Source organism: Chenopodium album, chromosome 20, assembly GCF_948465745.1.
Source record: "Chenopodium album chromosome 20, dcCheAlbu1.1, whole genome shotgun sequence".
Lineage (NCBI taxonomy): Eukaryota > Viridiplantae > Streptophyta > Magnoliopsida > Caryophyllales > Amaranthaceae > Chenopodium > Chenopodium album.
This window is the reverse complement of record NC_137853.1, coordinates 35,070,130-35,085,216: the sequence shown is the minus strand read 5'-3', so window position 1 is coordinate 35,085,216 and position 15,087 is coordinate 35,070,130. Positions and strand designations below refer to the sequence as shown.

At 31.8% G+C, this 15,087-nt stretch overlaps 1 long non-coding RNA gene and 13 other non-coding genes across 14 annotated transcripts; all 14 read right to left on the bottom strand.

The window, feature by feature from the left end:
• Positions 1-7,424: 7,424 nt before the first annotated feature.
• On the bottom strand, positions 7,425-7,521 carry LOC145599955 (small nucleolar RNA Z103). Its single transcript, XR_014104196.1, has one exon. It is a non-coding gene; the product is annotated as a small nucleolar RNA Z103 (small nucleolar RNA).
• LOC145598422 (uncharacterized) lies at positions 7,425-11,738 on the bottom strand. Its single transcript, XR_014103553.1, has 2 exons — positions 11,540-11,738; positions 7,425-9,985 (listed from the first exon to the last, which is right to left on the bottom strand). It is a non-coding gene; the product is annotated as an uncharacterized LOC145598422 (long non-coding RNA).
• LOC145599964 (small nucleolar RNA R44/J54/Z268 family) lies at positions 7,744-7,838 on the bottom strand. The gene has a single exon (XR_014104204.1). It is a non-coding gene; the product is annotated as a small nucleolar RNA R44/J54/Z268 family (small nucleolar RNA).
• On the bottom strand, positions 7,958-8,048 carry LOC145599841 (small nucleolar RNA SNORD96 family). Its single transcript, XR_014104098.1, has one exon. It is a non-coding gene; the product is annotated as a small nucleolar RNA SNORD96 family (small nucleolar RNA).
• Positions 8,703-8,799, bottom strand: LOC145599957 (small nucleolar RNA Z103). The gene has a single exon (XR_014104198.1). It is a non-coding gene; the product is annotated as a small nucleolar RNA Z103 (small nucleolar RNA).
• LOC145599965 (small nucleolar RNA R44/J54/Z268 family) lies at positions 9,009-9,104 on the bottom strand. Its single transcript, XR_014104205.1, has one exon. It is a non-coding gene; the product is annotated as a small nucleolar RNA R44/J54/Z268 family (small nucleolar RNA).
• On the bottom strand, positions 9,408-9,498 carry LOC145599978 (small nucleolar RNA snoR26). The gene has a single exon (XR_014104218.1). It is a non-coding gene; the product is annotated as a small nucleolar RNA snoR26 (small nucleolar RNA).
• On the bottom strand, positions 9,524-9,620 carry LOC145599979 (small nucleolar RNA snoR27). Its single transcript, XR_014104219.1, has one exon. It is a non-coding gene; the product is annotated as a small nucleolar RNA snoR27 (small nucleolar RNA).
• On the bottom strand, positions 9,886-9,982 carry LOC145599956 (small nucleolar RNA Z103). The gene has a single exon (XR_014104197.1). It is a non-coding gene; the product is annotated as a small nucleolar RNA Z103 (small nucleolar RNA).
• LOC145599963 (small nucleolar RNA R44/J54/Z268 family) lies at positions 10,579-10,673 on the bottom strand. The gene has a single exon (XR_014104203.1). It is a non-coding gene; the product is annotated as a small nucleolar RNA R44/J54/Z268 family (small nucleolar RNA).
• LOC145599961 (small nucleolar RNA Z267) lies at positions 10,717-10,791 on the bottom strand. The gene has a single exon (XR_014104201.1). It is a non-coding gene; the product is annotated as a small nucleolar RNA Z267 (small nucleolar RNA).
• LOC145599840 (small nucleolar RNA SNORD96 family) lies at positions 10,877-10,967 on the bottom strand. The gene has a single exon (XR_014104097.1). It is a non-coding gene; the product is annotated as a small nucleolar RNA SNORD96 family (small nucleolar RNA).
• Positions 11,331-11,423, bottom strand: LOC145599980 (small nucleolar RNA snoR31). The gene has a single exon (XR_014104220.1). It is a non-coding gene; the product is annotated as a small nucleolar RNA snoR31 (small nucleolar RNA).
• On the bottom strand, positions 11,534-11,641 carry LOC145599972 (small nucleolar RNA Z107/R87). The gene has a single exon (XR_014104212.1). It is a non-coding gene; the product is annotated as a small nucleolar RNA Z107/R87 (small nucleolar RNA).
• Positions 11,739-15,087: the final 3,349 nt, after the last annotated feature.

Here is a 15,087-nt window from a genome sequence, read left to right as displayed (position 1 = left end):
TGAGGAAAGCAGAATTTTGGCGATGGCGGAACGGAGGAGGAGGTGAGTAGGTGAGTTGTCGGGGTTTAGGGAGGGGGGAATTGGGTTGCCGGTGGTGGGAGCTGGTGCCAGGGAAGGGGAAAGGGAAGAGGGTGGCTGGTGGTTAAAGAGGTGGTAGTCGGGTTAGGGTTTTAGAGGGGGTCGGTTGTAGGTGGGGGTTAGGCCGTTTGGAGGGAGTTTTCGTGGCTGAGGTGGTAAGCGGGAAATGGAAGGGGGTCGGCGGCAGTGGAGTTGGGTCACCGGTTGTAGGAGTGGCTGCCAGGGGAAGGGGGGAAAAAGGAAGGTGGCTGGGTTGGTGGTTAGAGTGGTGGTGGTTGTTATTTTTTAAAATTTATAAATTAATTTAATTATTTAATAGTTAAGCGAGTGTTAGAGAGTAATTAGAAGAGATTAGAGGTTAATTGAGTTAATTAGTGATACTAGGTTTCTTTAAACAAAAAATTTTTAAGTTTGGGTTTTTTTAACGATAAAGCTTTTAAAAGGTTTTTTTTCGCAAAATGGTGCATTTAAAAGGTTTTTTTTGGCAAATTTGCCTTAGGTTGAAAGAGGTTCTACATTTAAAACCTCTAATTTCTGAAATACTTAGCTTGATGAAAAGAGCTTTTCAGGTTAGCTATTTTTAAGTGGAATTTAATCTAAATGTATGACAACTTTGTCCTAAGTTATTAAAACAATACACTTGTATAAACCCCCCCCCCCCATATTAACGCAATATAATAACTCCCTCCGTCTCTTTATTAATGTCCACTTGCAATCATTTATATTCACATAATAGAGAGAAAGTGGACATTAATAAAGAGATGGATGAAGTAACTATTCAAGCACTTAATTATCATTTTACATATTCAAGTAACAAAACAATTACAAACTATCAATTGAATTTACAAAAGGACGAAATACTTTTGTACAAATGGTTGATAAAATTAATTCAGTCCATCAAACCAGCCAATTCAACTTAAGTCTTAACAAACAACTATACTTGGCTGCTAATATCAAACATAGCCTAACTCTTTCTTCTCTAATAATGGAGTATTAATATAGGATGCTCATATTTTCTATTAAGGAAATAGTTATACAAATAAACTTCAAAACTCTTTATCACATGTGATATTCTTTTTATTTGATATTTATGAGGATAGAGTGCGTTTTCAACATTCACTCTTCAAATTCGATTCAAATCATTTAGTATCAATTTTTAGGCCAGAATATCTTAAATTGGGACAATTTTCAATACCTCTATGACTCTAATTATATTAATTTGTATTACGTATTAGATGTGAAAATCGTTTTATGCAATTAGGAGAATTATTTGAGAAAAAGCAAAGAATCATGAGAAAGCTAAGGCATTTGGAATATTTATACAGAGAGGAAGCACATGGAGAGTGATGTGTGTAAATGTGTAATGACATACTACACTCTTATGTACATAAGAATACTAAATACGGTTGAATGAACATCTGCACTCTTTATCATGTCATGAGCTCATAACCAGAAATGTATGATGGTCCTAGCCAAGGCCACTTGGCTACTCTCATTTAGACCCATTCATGCATGTACTCCAACTTTTAAAAACATCATTATTTGTTTACAAAATACTGTAAATTTTTATGTATGGAATAAGTTTATGCAATAATTTTACTCGTAGTAAAATTGTGTTTTACTACTTTTTTTCTTACACTTTCATATTAAGAAATACAAATGTTTGATCAAGTTTTTTTTTTTTTTTTTTTTTTTTTTTTTTGGGTTTGAAATATAGGGAGGATTACTGATTTTGTAAAAGGAAAGTTAAGAGAGGAATCTATGATATGCCAATAAGTGAATTTGAAGTAAGGATTATAATAAATTAGCTACTCGATCTATATTTATTTACTCATTAGGATAGGTCTTGATTTGAATGTGCAAATGAGTGAAATTATACCATGTCCATGGACATCAATTTGTACATGCGTTGATGTGATACAACTACGTTATCAGTTTCAATTTCTTTTCACATATTATTGCCAAAATGCCAAACCTAACCAATTACTATAGTTCACACTCAAGATCAATTGGTTTGGCATTTTGGCATAGCAAGAGACTTAAACTAGTATCATATTAAAGGACAAATTCAACTACTCCGTAAAATCGTACTAAACTACTTATACATACTATCACCGTCTTAAAATAATAGTATACTTCATCTAAAATAAAATTTAAGATGATAATCAAGTAAAGAATGAAGGCCACCACAAAATCTGGTGAAGTGGTGATTAAGCACACATACATAGTGTAGTAGTGAGTGTAGTCTGTAGTACTCAGATACAATTACATAATAATAATATAGACTACAAAATACTCGAAAATTAAAACGACAAACAGTGCGTGTTACCTGGAACTCTGACTGTAAAAAGCACTCTTCCATCATATGGAGTAGTATTGCATGTTTTTTTATAACCGTAACAACTGATTTGGAGGGAAAATCAGCTAACTGTTCTGTTCGGCAAAACCTAACTGCCAATTTCATGTTAATTGGTGATTCTGTTGTGCATTTTTGTCAGGTATTTCATCCTCGTAATTCCCATCTTTTCTACTTTTAATCCTTTTTTTATTGCATAATTTGACCAAAGTCTATGTTGTTTCAATTGAGGTTAATTTAATCCTTTTTCTATAATAGGTTTAATTGTAGTAACCGACTACGGAGTGGAGATAGTAGCTTTAGGGCATGTTCACATTTATTGAACTCAGCTGAACTGAACTGATTGGAGCTGAAGTGAACTGATTGGAGCTGAACTGAAGTGAATTGAGCTGAAATGAATATTTTATGAAAGAAGGAAATTAGGAGCTAACTGAACTAAACTGAATTAAACTGATTGGAGCTAATCTGAACTGAACTGATTGAAGCTGAACTGAATTGAAATTAAGTAAATATGAACATGCCTTTAGTAGAAACTTTATTTTATTTTACTCATTAGGATGTCATTTGTGAAGGGGGTTAAGAATGCAATAATTCCAATTGTTAAATTTAGGTTCTTTTAGGTTTTTCCCTGAGGGAGTAATTAAATGAGCTAATACTTGTTAAACATCTATCTCAAACTCGAGTTTTAGCTAGAGGCCTAGAGTATGTTAATTCAAATTATATACCTTATCAAATACAGTGTTTGACATTAATCTAATTAACAATCGTATCAAGCCAATAACCTGTAGGTTTGCTTTCATTACGATTAGCAAAATTTTATGGAATCATATTTAGTCATAACACCTACTTAATAGGATCGCACACATACACATATACTATTCAATTATATGATTAGAATATACAATGTTTGTTCAATACATGATTTTCCAAGCTTTTCTTTCTTGTTGTGGAGATTTAAAGCTCCAAAGGTCCAATGCTCCTCTAGTATCCGTACAAAAGCACTAGTCAAATGTGAAAAAGAAAGGTATTGAAGGTATTGATAGTCGAACGTGTGTAAGAGATCAGAGAATGTGAAAAAAGAAAGGTATTGAAGGAGTATTGCACTAGTATGCAGTGGCGTATCCAGGAATTCCGAACTGTGGGTTCGGAATTTTTTAAAAAATGATGATCATATATTAACTAAATATTCAATACATAAGTTCATTTTTTTTTAATTACAAATGGATGGATTTTACAAAAAAAAAAAAAAAAAACACCTACAAAAGCATTTTTCGAGTTTTCATAGTTTGAAATTAAAGCGTGCTAATACATTACTACTTCTATAAATCTATATTTCTATTGCAAAAAATCAATATTACACATAAAAATTAAAATAAAAAATCTCAAGCCCCCAATAAACACAAATTTAACAATGTAAACTTCTTCTAATTATCAATTAAAAGACCAAGTAAAAATTTTAAATTCTAAGTTTCTACAATTCAATTTGTCAACAATTCAAGTATTCAACAATATATCAAAACCAATTAAAAAAATCAGTATGTAATTAACTAATTATCACTAATTTTAATAAAATCAACCATTAAATAAAGATTTAAGAATTAAGAGGAGTAGAGGAATAAGAGGTCTCACAAACTCACGAAGAACGGAAAAACTCGGAAAAAATTACAAAAAAGAAAGATAAAAACATAAAATGAGATTAACCATTAAATAAAGATTTAAGAATTAAGAGGAGTAGAGGAATAAGAGGTCTCACAAACTCATAAAGAACAGAAGAACTCGGAAAAAAATATCAAAAAAAAAATAAAAACATAAAATGAGGGCAGTAGGAATCGAACCCAAGACCTAAGGAGGAGATTCAATGCTCTAACAATCACTCCCTTACCAATGTGCCAGGCTTTAACATTTGATTATTTATCTCACATAAATTAGTTTTAACCCTTTTTTTCTTTTTTTTTTTTTAAAAAAAAAATTAAAACTTATAATTTTTTTCCGAAAAATCTGTGGGTTCAATGAACCCCCTTGAACCCCCCCTAGATCCGCCCCTGCTAGTATGTTATGGAGTATTTATTCTACTCCCTCCGTCCCCTTTTGATAGTCGCTTACGGGCATTTTTCACGGGAATTAATAAACACAAATGAGAATAGTAAAAGTACATTGAAAAAATAAATTAACATTGGGTATGCAAAAAGTAGAGAGAAAAAGTAATAAAAGTACATGGGAAAACCAAATTTAAATGGGAAATATAAATTTGTATAAGTATTGCTGCAAATTGGATGGAATTTTAGTAAAAAATTAATATTAATGGTTGTTGGAAAAAGCAAATGGGGTGAACATTTTGGGACTAAAATTTGTCCATAAGGTACTATCAAAAGGGGACGGAGGGAGTAATATAAACAAATTGACTAAAAATACAAATATTTAACTAAAATATTTAACAATGTAATATAGGTTTTTTTTTTTTTTTTGACATAGTTAATGAAGATGTTACAAATCAATGAATTAAACCTTATTGTTAAAACATTGCTTGGATTTACCTATATAATTAGGTAATATGAATTTATATTATAAATATTTTTGTGTATTTGTAATATGAAAGTGTACTTTTTTTTATTGAAAAATATGAAAGTATTTTTTATTTAAATAAATATAAAATAAGGAAAATTCATTAAATGATAAAAGAAAATATTTTCAAAAATCATAGCGATCTTAATTTTAATTTCAGGCAAAGCAGTAGGATGTCCAGGAACGATAAATGTGATACAGATGAAGATGTATCCAAATCATTTGAAAAGTAACAGTAATAAGGGTATTAACATAGATGATTTGAATGAGAATTATGGAATCAGCAAAGCGTTTGTTTGGAATATATAAGGGAATAAGAGTTCATATTTGAGACAAAAGCAACAATTTTGTAAATTTAAGTTAATTATATGGATTAGAAAATCTCTTAAAAGATATTTGATATCATTTAGGAAAAATTGACATTAGTATTATCAAGTATGGACATTCTATATAAGAAGGTCACAACTATCGATTAACTCACGGCAGTCTCAATTTTAAGAGTCTCTTTAAAATAGTCCTTAATTTATTATGATCAAAACGGATTAAAATTGCTAATGAAAACAAAACATGTGACATTGTAAACCAGTTACACCTGTTAAAATGTGCTAGAGATCGTTTACCCACTAAAGTTATAAGCACCCTAAGTTAGTTAGAACCTTTTAAATACAAGTACTAGTCAAGGATACAGGACACTGCATACTTGTTTCACGATTCCATCAACAGACAAGTCAAGCCTAGTCAAGCAAAGCATAAGAATTTGCAAGGAGAAATGTTTGTATGAATGTTACGAAGATTACTTTGTGATGATTATAATTTATTCGTGTAATTTATACAAATGAATTGAATTTTTTTATTTATAGAACCCAAGTCCCTAAGCCTAGAGTCATCTTGAAGTTAGATAATTCTAACCTTCTCTTAAAGAGAATTCTACACACTAATTCAAAAAAATGTACAAGAAATTTCTAGATAATTTAAAACCCTCTTTAATGGTGAGACTTGAGTGAGTTTTTTTAGGAGAGAGAATATTTTTTGCAAAGGATAACAATAAATTGGTATATAAACTTAGGGTATGTTCTCTTACGTTGAAATTCAATTCAGTTCAGTTCAACGGTTAATGAGAACATGCCCTTAATAACTCCAAAAGAAAGTTGCTAAGTTTAGTTACTCAACTTTGAACAAAAAATGTAGACCCTTATCAATATTATAATATGTTTTGTACTTTATTTAAGTTGCAGTTTTATTTTTTTTACTTTAGAAAGTCTCACTATTAGGAAATTAGACTTCATATAAGTTGCTAAATTGAAAAGTAAGTTGGGTATCACCATTAAAAATAAACACAACTCATTTTGTATTTCAATATTCATGATTGAGTCTCATCATTAGACATGGTCTTATAACATCACACGAGTGGTCTTTTAGAACACTCTAGTTGCATCCAAAAAGCACCGCGGGCATGTTGTGAGCGAAGTGTATTTTCAAGACTTTTATCTTTGGCTGACAAAATTAACTCATATCGACTAGATTTACACTGAAAAGTTAGAATACAAAAACATATTCCTGCTCCTAGCATCCCATAGGCCACAAGCCCCACATTAATTTGATTAATATACTTTGACTAGTTAAATTTGAATCTATAATTAAGTAATGAATCGATTTAAATCGCCTTCTACTAATGAATTTACACAGCCTGAATTAACTTGTTTCATTTGAGTGTTGCCAAAAAAATTATGGGTGTTGTGCTTTACAAAAGTCGAAAAGATAAGGATAGAAGACAACACAGATAACAAAAGATTTAAGTTATAATCAAACAATACATCAAAATTCAAAAGAGATCCCATTAAAGACAACATAAAATACTGACTTTAAAGCTTTTGACGTGCATGTCAAAGCAAACCAACAACTACTAATGAATTGAGTTACCATAACAAATAAGTAATCAAGTACAAACTCCTAATGAGGAGAAACATGCTAGTGATGTTCAAAGCAAGATCTCAGATTACATTTGCTGATTATCAGATTAACTATCCTTACTAGGAAAAGTTCACTAAGAAATGAGAAACATGCTGATTATCTTCAGAGCAATCGCGTCAATTTTCAAGTTATGCAGGTACATTTGATCACAGAAATATGATCCAACGACTAATCATCAGAAGCCTCTTGAGCAGAACTAGACACCGAGGTCCGGATGTCAGAAAACTAGCCCAGCTTAAGATACTTCACAGTATTTCAAACTTCCTACATTGCATCTTCATACACTCAAAATCCTGCTATGTCCATCTGACCATCTCAACTTAGCCCTGGTACCCAACCTTGATAAATAATGTTCGTATGAGTAGTGTTTCTGAAGTACGAGACTTGATGACATAAAACAACATACAGTAACAAGCAAAACAACCTAACAAATCTTCAAATAAAAATGGAAAAAGAGATGGATCAGAATTCTGGCTTGAATTCTCTTAAACGAGAATTAAAAACGCTCAGTGATTTCAACTTCGATCATCTGGGGAAATAATCATCACTTCCATCACATTAACTCGAAGATGCAACACTATGAACAAACTGAAAATAACGTAAATATTAAAATTAATAATTGAAGAAATGTAGGAACATCTGAATGCATAAACCATTGAAATGAATGGAAATGCCAGAATATCTAATTCCGAACAGTATTGGCAACGTACAGCGCTAAAGACGCTATGAACAAAGCGAACCAGAGACTCTAATTTGTTGCCTTAGATAGAATAAAATGTGCATCAAAGAGATTCCCATTTATGATAAATCAACATAGATGTACTCCTAAGAGTTTCTGATGTCCCTGTCTAGTTTTATCATCATTTGCACCAATTAATGGATCGACTGCATAATAAAATTAATCAAAACCTGTAATACAAGTACAAACTACCCTATATTTTACTTAAAATATATGAGAAATAAAAGCAAAATATTTAAAAAATTGAATAATTTCCTCAGAATTGCAGAATTGTGTCAACAAGGCCTACAGGCCAATCAGTCCCGAAAGATGGTGTTTTTTAACTGATTTCATCACTGGCTAAATTAATCGAATTAATGTCCACTCGTGACATAATGTTAAAAATTTGAAAATTGAAAAAAAAAAAAACAATTGAAAATTGGTAGAAATGTTGACCCTCATGGCCGTGACCCAAAAGATAATGGCAGCAACGCCGCTACTCAAGGCCATGGAATATGAGACTGTTAAGACGGAGAATCAACAAGGACTCTCGACATCAAAACTTACTTTGTGACGTTTTAACTTTGGGATTTACAAATATAATCTAAACTTGCCCCAATTTTATGAGATTTTCGGACAAAATCTCCGTCACATTTGAACACATAAATTTGAAAAAAAAAAAAAAAAAAAAAAAAATTAAAAATTAAAAATTAAAAGAATTGTAAAAACTGTACTAAAACAAATAGGAGAAAAATGCTCCAATTAAAAAAACTACCAACATTTCAAATGCAAAAAAAAGTGTAACCAAGCCATAATACGAAGTATACAATTAAATACATATCTTACGATATTCAATATCAAGTCCAAGACTACACCATACTTGTGCAACAAAAACAGCTCTGGTGTTCATCCTCCAAAAATAAATTTCTAATGCCTCAAATAATGCTGATGTTCTGAATCTTAAACTAAATTTGCTAAATACAAAATTTAAATTAGAAACAACATAGATGGATGAGTATGGATCAGAATTCTGGCTTGAATTCTCATAAACGAGAATTAAAAACGCTTAGTGATTTCAACTTCGATCATCTGGGGAAATAATCATCACTTCCATCTCCTAAACCCAAATCATTCAATTAAAACAAAACTAACCCAAAAATAGATTAAATGTAGAAACGTTTGAATGCATCAACCATTGAAAATAATGGAAATGCCAGAATATCTTAATTCCAATTTAGTATCGGCAACGTACAGCGCTAAAGAAGCTACTAAACAAGCGAACCAGAGACTCTAATTTGTTGCCTTAGATTAAGATTGATTAAAAGTGCATCAAAGAGATTCCCATCTTAAGACAAATCAACACAAATGTACTCCAAAGAGTTTCTGATGTCCCTGTCTAGTTTTATCATCACTTGCAACTTATACTAAAACTAAATTCAGAAAATAAATTTATACAGTATAAATACAAAGGAATGTTGACTCTCATGGCCTGACCCAACAGATAATTGCAGCAACGCCGCTACTCAAGGTCATGGAATATGAAACCGTTAACCCTTAATTGACGGAAAACCCAAAAGGATTCTCAACATCAGGCTAACTTACTTTGTGACGTTCCAATTTGGGATTTACAAATATTAACAAATTTGCCCCAATTTAATATGAAAGTGAGATTTTCGGACAAATCTCCGTCACATTTAACATGCTAATTAAACACTCGAAGATGAGCATCTCAGATCAAAATTCCCCCTAATTTTCATCACTTGTAAATCAATGTGCAAGGATAACATAGGATTTTATTCTTCATCGATGCCCAAAAAATACATAAATTTACACAGATAGATGGATATCAGTGCAACTTAATTTTCTTCAATCCCTTTTTACAAAAAGGAAATTGCAGAAAGATAACGCAGTTAATTATCACATCATTTATCCAACCAAGAAATACAGAATTAATTTCAACAAATTCCAGAATAGTTCAATGTATAATCCTTGATATAGCTCCAATGTAGTTCAGGTATTCATGATCAATAACATAATGTCCCATGTCCCGATTCGTGCTGAAGTTCATGATCAATAAGGTAATGTCCCATGTCCTAAACTCTCAATTCAAGCCGATGTTCGAATTCTCAATGATACAAGTAACAAAAACATCAAATATATAGTACTAACTACAAAACTAAAGCTAGAATTAGTAAAGGAGATGGATCAGAATTCTGGCTTGACTTCTCATAAATGAGAAATTAAAACGCTCAGTGATTTCAGCTTCGATCATCTGGGGAAATAATCATCATTTCCATCTCCTCAACACACAAATTAAACACATTACAACATAAATGAAATGTAGGAACATTTGAATGCATTAACCATTGTAAATAATGGAAATGCCAGAATATCTAACTCCAAATACTATTGGCAACGTACAGCGCTAAAGACGCTATTAACAAAGCGAATCAGAGACTCTAATTTGTTGCCGTAACTAATAAAGATCAAACAAACACATTTTGAATTTAACAATGAAGAGCCTTCATTGCTTAATGCAAAAGATTTTTAATTACATGTGAAGCTCTTGGAGCCAAAATCAATTACGCTCAGCTACTACAAGAGACTTCATTCATATCTCCGTTCTTGTTTGCAATCATTAGGCATTCTAAACCACACCTTAAAAATCAATTTCATTTTCAAAATCAAAGTAATTTTCATTTTAATTCACAATATTATAGAACTAGAATGCCTCAGAGGTAGTGACAATTTAGAGATATCATCAGCTTTTTAATCTGATATAATACATTCTAATTCAATACATCATTGGCAAACTATATATTATAACAAGAAAATAAACCATTTCAATTATAAAGTTTCAATTTTTTATCCTAGAGTTGATTAAAATTTGATTAGTGCATCAAAGAGATTCCCATTTAAGACAAATCAACATAGAGATACTCCTAAGAGCTTCTGATGTCCCTGTCTAGTTTTATCATCATCTGCACCTCTTAATTTATCCATCCTTAAATTAATTTGGTATTAAAGCCCAAGAAAGCCTCAGATTGAAATTAGTTTCATTGTATTTTACTACTCAAAGTATATTTATCGCCATCACCGGCTAAAAGGGCAATATAATTATATCTAAAATTGGTTGTTTAAAGAACAGTTTAAAAATTGAAACTTTAAGCATTGAATGATTTTTTTAAAAAAAGCCTCAGAATTGCAGAATTTTGTCAACAAAGCTTTTGGGCTAATCAGTCCCGAAAGATGGTGTTTTTTAACTGATTTCATCCTTGGCTAACAAATTTAATTAATTTCAAAATACAAATTTATAATTAAAAGTTAAAAAAAAAAATTAAACTGGATAATTAAAAAACATTTGAAAAAATGTCGACTCTCATGGCCTGTCCCAAAAGATTAAGGCAGCAACGCCGCTACTCAAGGCAATGGAATATGAGACCGTTGATTTGACGGAAAATCCCGAAAGACTCTCAACATAAAATCAACTTACTTTGTGACGTTTTTACTTTGGGATTTACAAATATCATCTAATTTGCCCCAATTTTATGTAAATGAGATTTTCGGATAAATCTCCGTCACATTGATTGAATTTTTTTAAAAAAATACGGATTAATTCAAAAAATAAAAATATTAATTTGAGAAGAAGATTCAGGAACAATGAAAATGAACTTCATACTCGTAAAGAGTCGGATCAAGTGTTGGATTATATATATTTCATTGGATCATCCTCATCAAACATTAAACAATCCAATTAATCTAAAAAAATTGAATAAAATGTTTCAAACTAAAAATTTGAAAACTAAAATTTGAACAAATAAGAAAAAATCAAGATGATTGAGAGAGAGAATTACTCAGTTCAGCGGGGTTTTCGACACGCAAAAGAAATCTCAAGAGTGAGAAATTCCTGCAATCCGGTCTGTTGAGCTTGAATTTGTGAAGTCGTCACTGTAATTCTCCCCCAAATTGAATTTATTAAAACCCTAATTTTCGTAAAATTTTGGGAAATAAGCAGAAAAATTGGTGAAAGAGAGAGAGGAAGTGTGATGAATAGAAGAGAGGCGGAGACAATGAATGAAGAAGAATCTGGAAATTGAATTTATAAGAGAGAGAAAGATTGGGAGAGTTAGGGTTTTTCTAGGGTTTGGACTAGGGTTTTAATTCTTAAGGGGTAATCAGTCGGTTTATGTTGTTTTTGGGCCAACGACTCCACATTGTAGCCCAGCCTTTTTTACAAAACAAATATGGACTTTATGGTCTATAACTGGTAGAAATATCCAAAAATAATTGAATAAATAAATTTAGGCTGAGGGCCTGTTCATATTTACTGATTTGAGCTGAACTAAACTGAACTGAACTGATTGGAGCTGAACTGAACTGAACTGGTTGGAACTGAACTGAACTGAATTGAGCTGAAATGAATATTTTATGTGAGAGGGAAATTAAGAGCTGAACTGAACTGAACTGAACTGATTGGAACTGAACTGAACTGAACTGAACTGATTGGAGCTGAACTGAACTGAAATTAAGTAAATGTGAACAGGCCCTGAGAGTGAGGGATAGCTCAAGTGGTTAGAACTTTCCTCCCGCTTCCAGGAGATCTTAGGATCGATTCTCACCCAAGTATATGAATGTTAGATTTATATTTTGGGCTCTCTAAACACCAAAAAAAAAAAAAAAAAATTAGGCTAGTTATACTTGTCCAAGTATATGAATGTTAGATTTATATTTTGGGTTATGAGTATTTACAAAAAAAAATGTTGATTTTAACTATTGATAACTCGAAATTGAAAGAGTGTATAAAATATTAACTCGCATTCATCACGGATTAATAGGATTACCCTAATTATCAGCTAAAATAAAACTAATTTCATGTGTAAATATACGTTTAAATCGTATAGAGAGTAGGATAGTTTCATTCCAAAGCTACTTTTTAAGGCACAATGTCCATCTCAATACTTGTATATTGCTACTTCAAGTCAAAAACTCTTGAATCTTGAATAGGTAAGCTAATTCTTTATCCATACCCATACCCATACTCTACCCGAACCCCTAAGGTATAAAATATTTAAACACTTACCTGGATCCTGACATCCTGTGGGTCTATTAGGTCAGAATAAGGTTGAATCAGGGTCATTTACCTTTTTTTCCCTGATTTTTAATAGTATTTTTTTAGTGTTCGATTGCATATAGCACGCAAAAATAAAAATAAAAAATAATAATACATGAGAACATTAAACAATTATTTCGCAAATTGTAAAACAATTAAAAAAACCGACGAAGTGGATGACTGGATGGCTGCTTGAGACCGGTGACTCGACAAAACCAAATGCACAATGAAGTACTAAAGTTAAGGATTTGAAGTTTCTCTATTTGGAAATTGGGGCTTTGGTCTAGTGAAACAAACTGTGGGATATGCGGCAAGTCAGCTATAAGCTCCTTACATACTTAGGATTTTACAAGTACTATTTGATTTTGAATTATTTTTTCTTAATTTTAGTAAATTGGGCGGGTCTAAGTACGGGTCTGGGTAGGATTTGAGTTTGACGGATCCACAGGTAAGGTTTGGGTAGAATATGGGTCTGAATACACTGTACATGGATCCTCACCCTACCAATCTACCATACCCATACCCTATCCATACCCATATTTTAGAGTAGCGTCCGACAGGGTCTGGGTAGGGTCTTGGTCTCTTGGATCCATTGCCATCATTCTTGATGGACATATTGAATTATGTAAATTGTTGATGGTTTTTCCTTACAGAGTATATCATCTGAACCCTTCAATCCCACAAATAGGGGTAAGTGGGTAACTCACACTCCATTTCTCATGCTCTGTTTATCCTCTTATGTTACTTCCACGACTAGCAACATCCAAAGGCCACTACAACCTTTGTTACACATTAAACAAAATATGGTGTTATTCACCTATACAAGTGTTTTCTTAAAATTTAAGTTCTATTTACAAATACTATATGAAAAATGTTCATAAAATTACTACGAGTAGTACTTTGTCAAAAAAATAAAATAAAATAAAATAAAGGTTACTAGTAAGGTAAGTTAACTTAAAGTAACTGTATTTTGAAAATGACAAAATGTAATGCAAAAATGAAGCTTTCACTCCTTTTGTCTGTGTTACCTTACATATTTGAAAATGACAAAAATGTAATACAAAATGTAAACTTCTTGAGCCCTTGCCATTGCTACATTACCTTAACATGGCCAATCACAAAGACACAAACCCTTCTTATTACTTTTTTGTCTGTGTTAATCCGATACCATCAAAATTACTAACAATGTTTATTTCTTTCTATCATTAATTATTTTGTAGTGTATACTATGAGTGGAAACACGATTTTTGTTTTGAATTTAGCATAGGTCCGAATTGTTTTTCAAAAAAAAAAAAGCATAGGTCCAAATTCGCTTATTTTTGTATACTCCCTTCACCGCAACTAAATAGTCAAAATTACTTTCATCTAATGCTAGAGAAATTATTGGTACAAAGAACTAAATCATTGAAAGATTTTGGTAAAATATTGTAAACTTTCTGCAAATTAAGCTCATGGCATATGATACATACAGTGATACACTGATACATAGTACTCCTTGTTACATTTTAATGTTCACAATAATACCTCTTATATGTGATTAATTCATTCTTTTCGTAATTTAATGTAGAATAAACTGTCACACCAATTGGATGATGATCAGACGTTTTGAACAATAACATGAAAACGCTTCGGGTTATACGCAATGGAAAAAAGAGTTCAACAAAAAGTTTCATCCTTAATCACACCATCCAGATGATCAAACAAAGGATAATCCCATATGCAACATGCTTAGATACGGTTATAATCATCCCAAGACATAGTATATATACATTGTGAAACTGGGATTATAATTCACAAAGCAAAGCAAAGCAAAGCAAAAGCAAAACAAACACATTCAAAAAAACAAAGGAGTAAAGAAAGAAAGGAGTTGAAACTATGAATTCCCAAGCAAAGTTCGTCTTCTGTATTCTGGCAATGACTTCAGTGATACTCTCTGAGGTAATTGCTGAGCCAATGCCTGAATGCTTTATCGACTGTGGAACCGACATTGTTGGGTGTGCAGGGAAGTGTATCATGGATGCGACGCCAGACATATTCAATTGTATTACTGGCTGTGGACAAGCAAACCTTAAATGTTTGGCCAATTGTACAGGGGATGAGCTGCCAAAAGCTCCGGCTCCTAGCCCTAAAAGCTTTAAATTGCCATATTCTTCATAAACAGCAAAGAATATGGTAAAATACATCATATTTAAGCTTATTGTAATAATTATGTAACTCAAAAATATGCCCTTCTACAGGGGTTAAAATAATGGGTTTATTCCTGTAAGAATATCCCTCTTCTCATTGTACCCT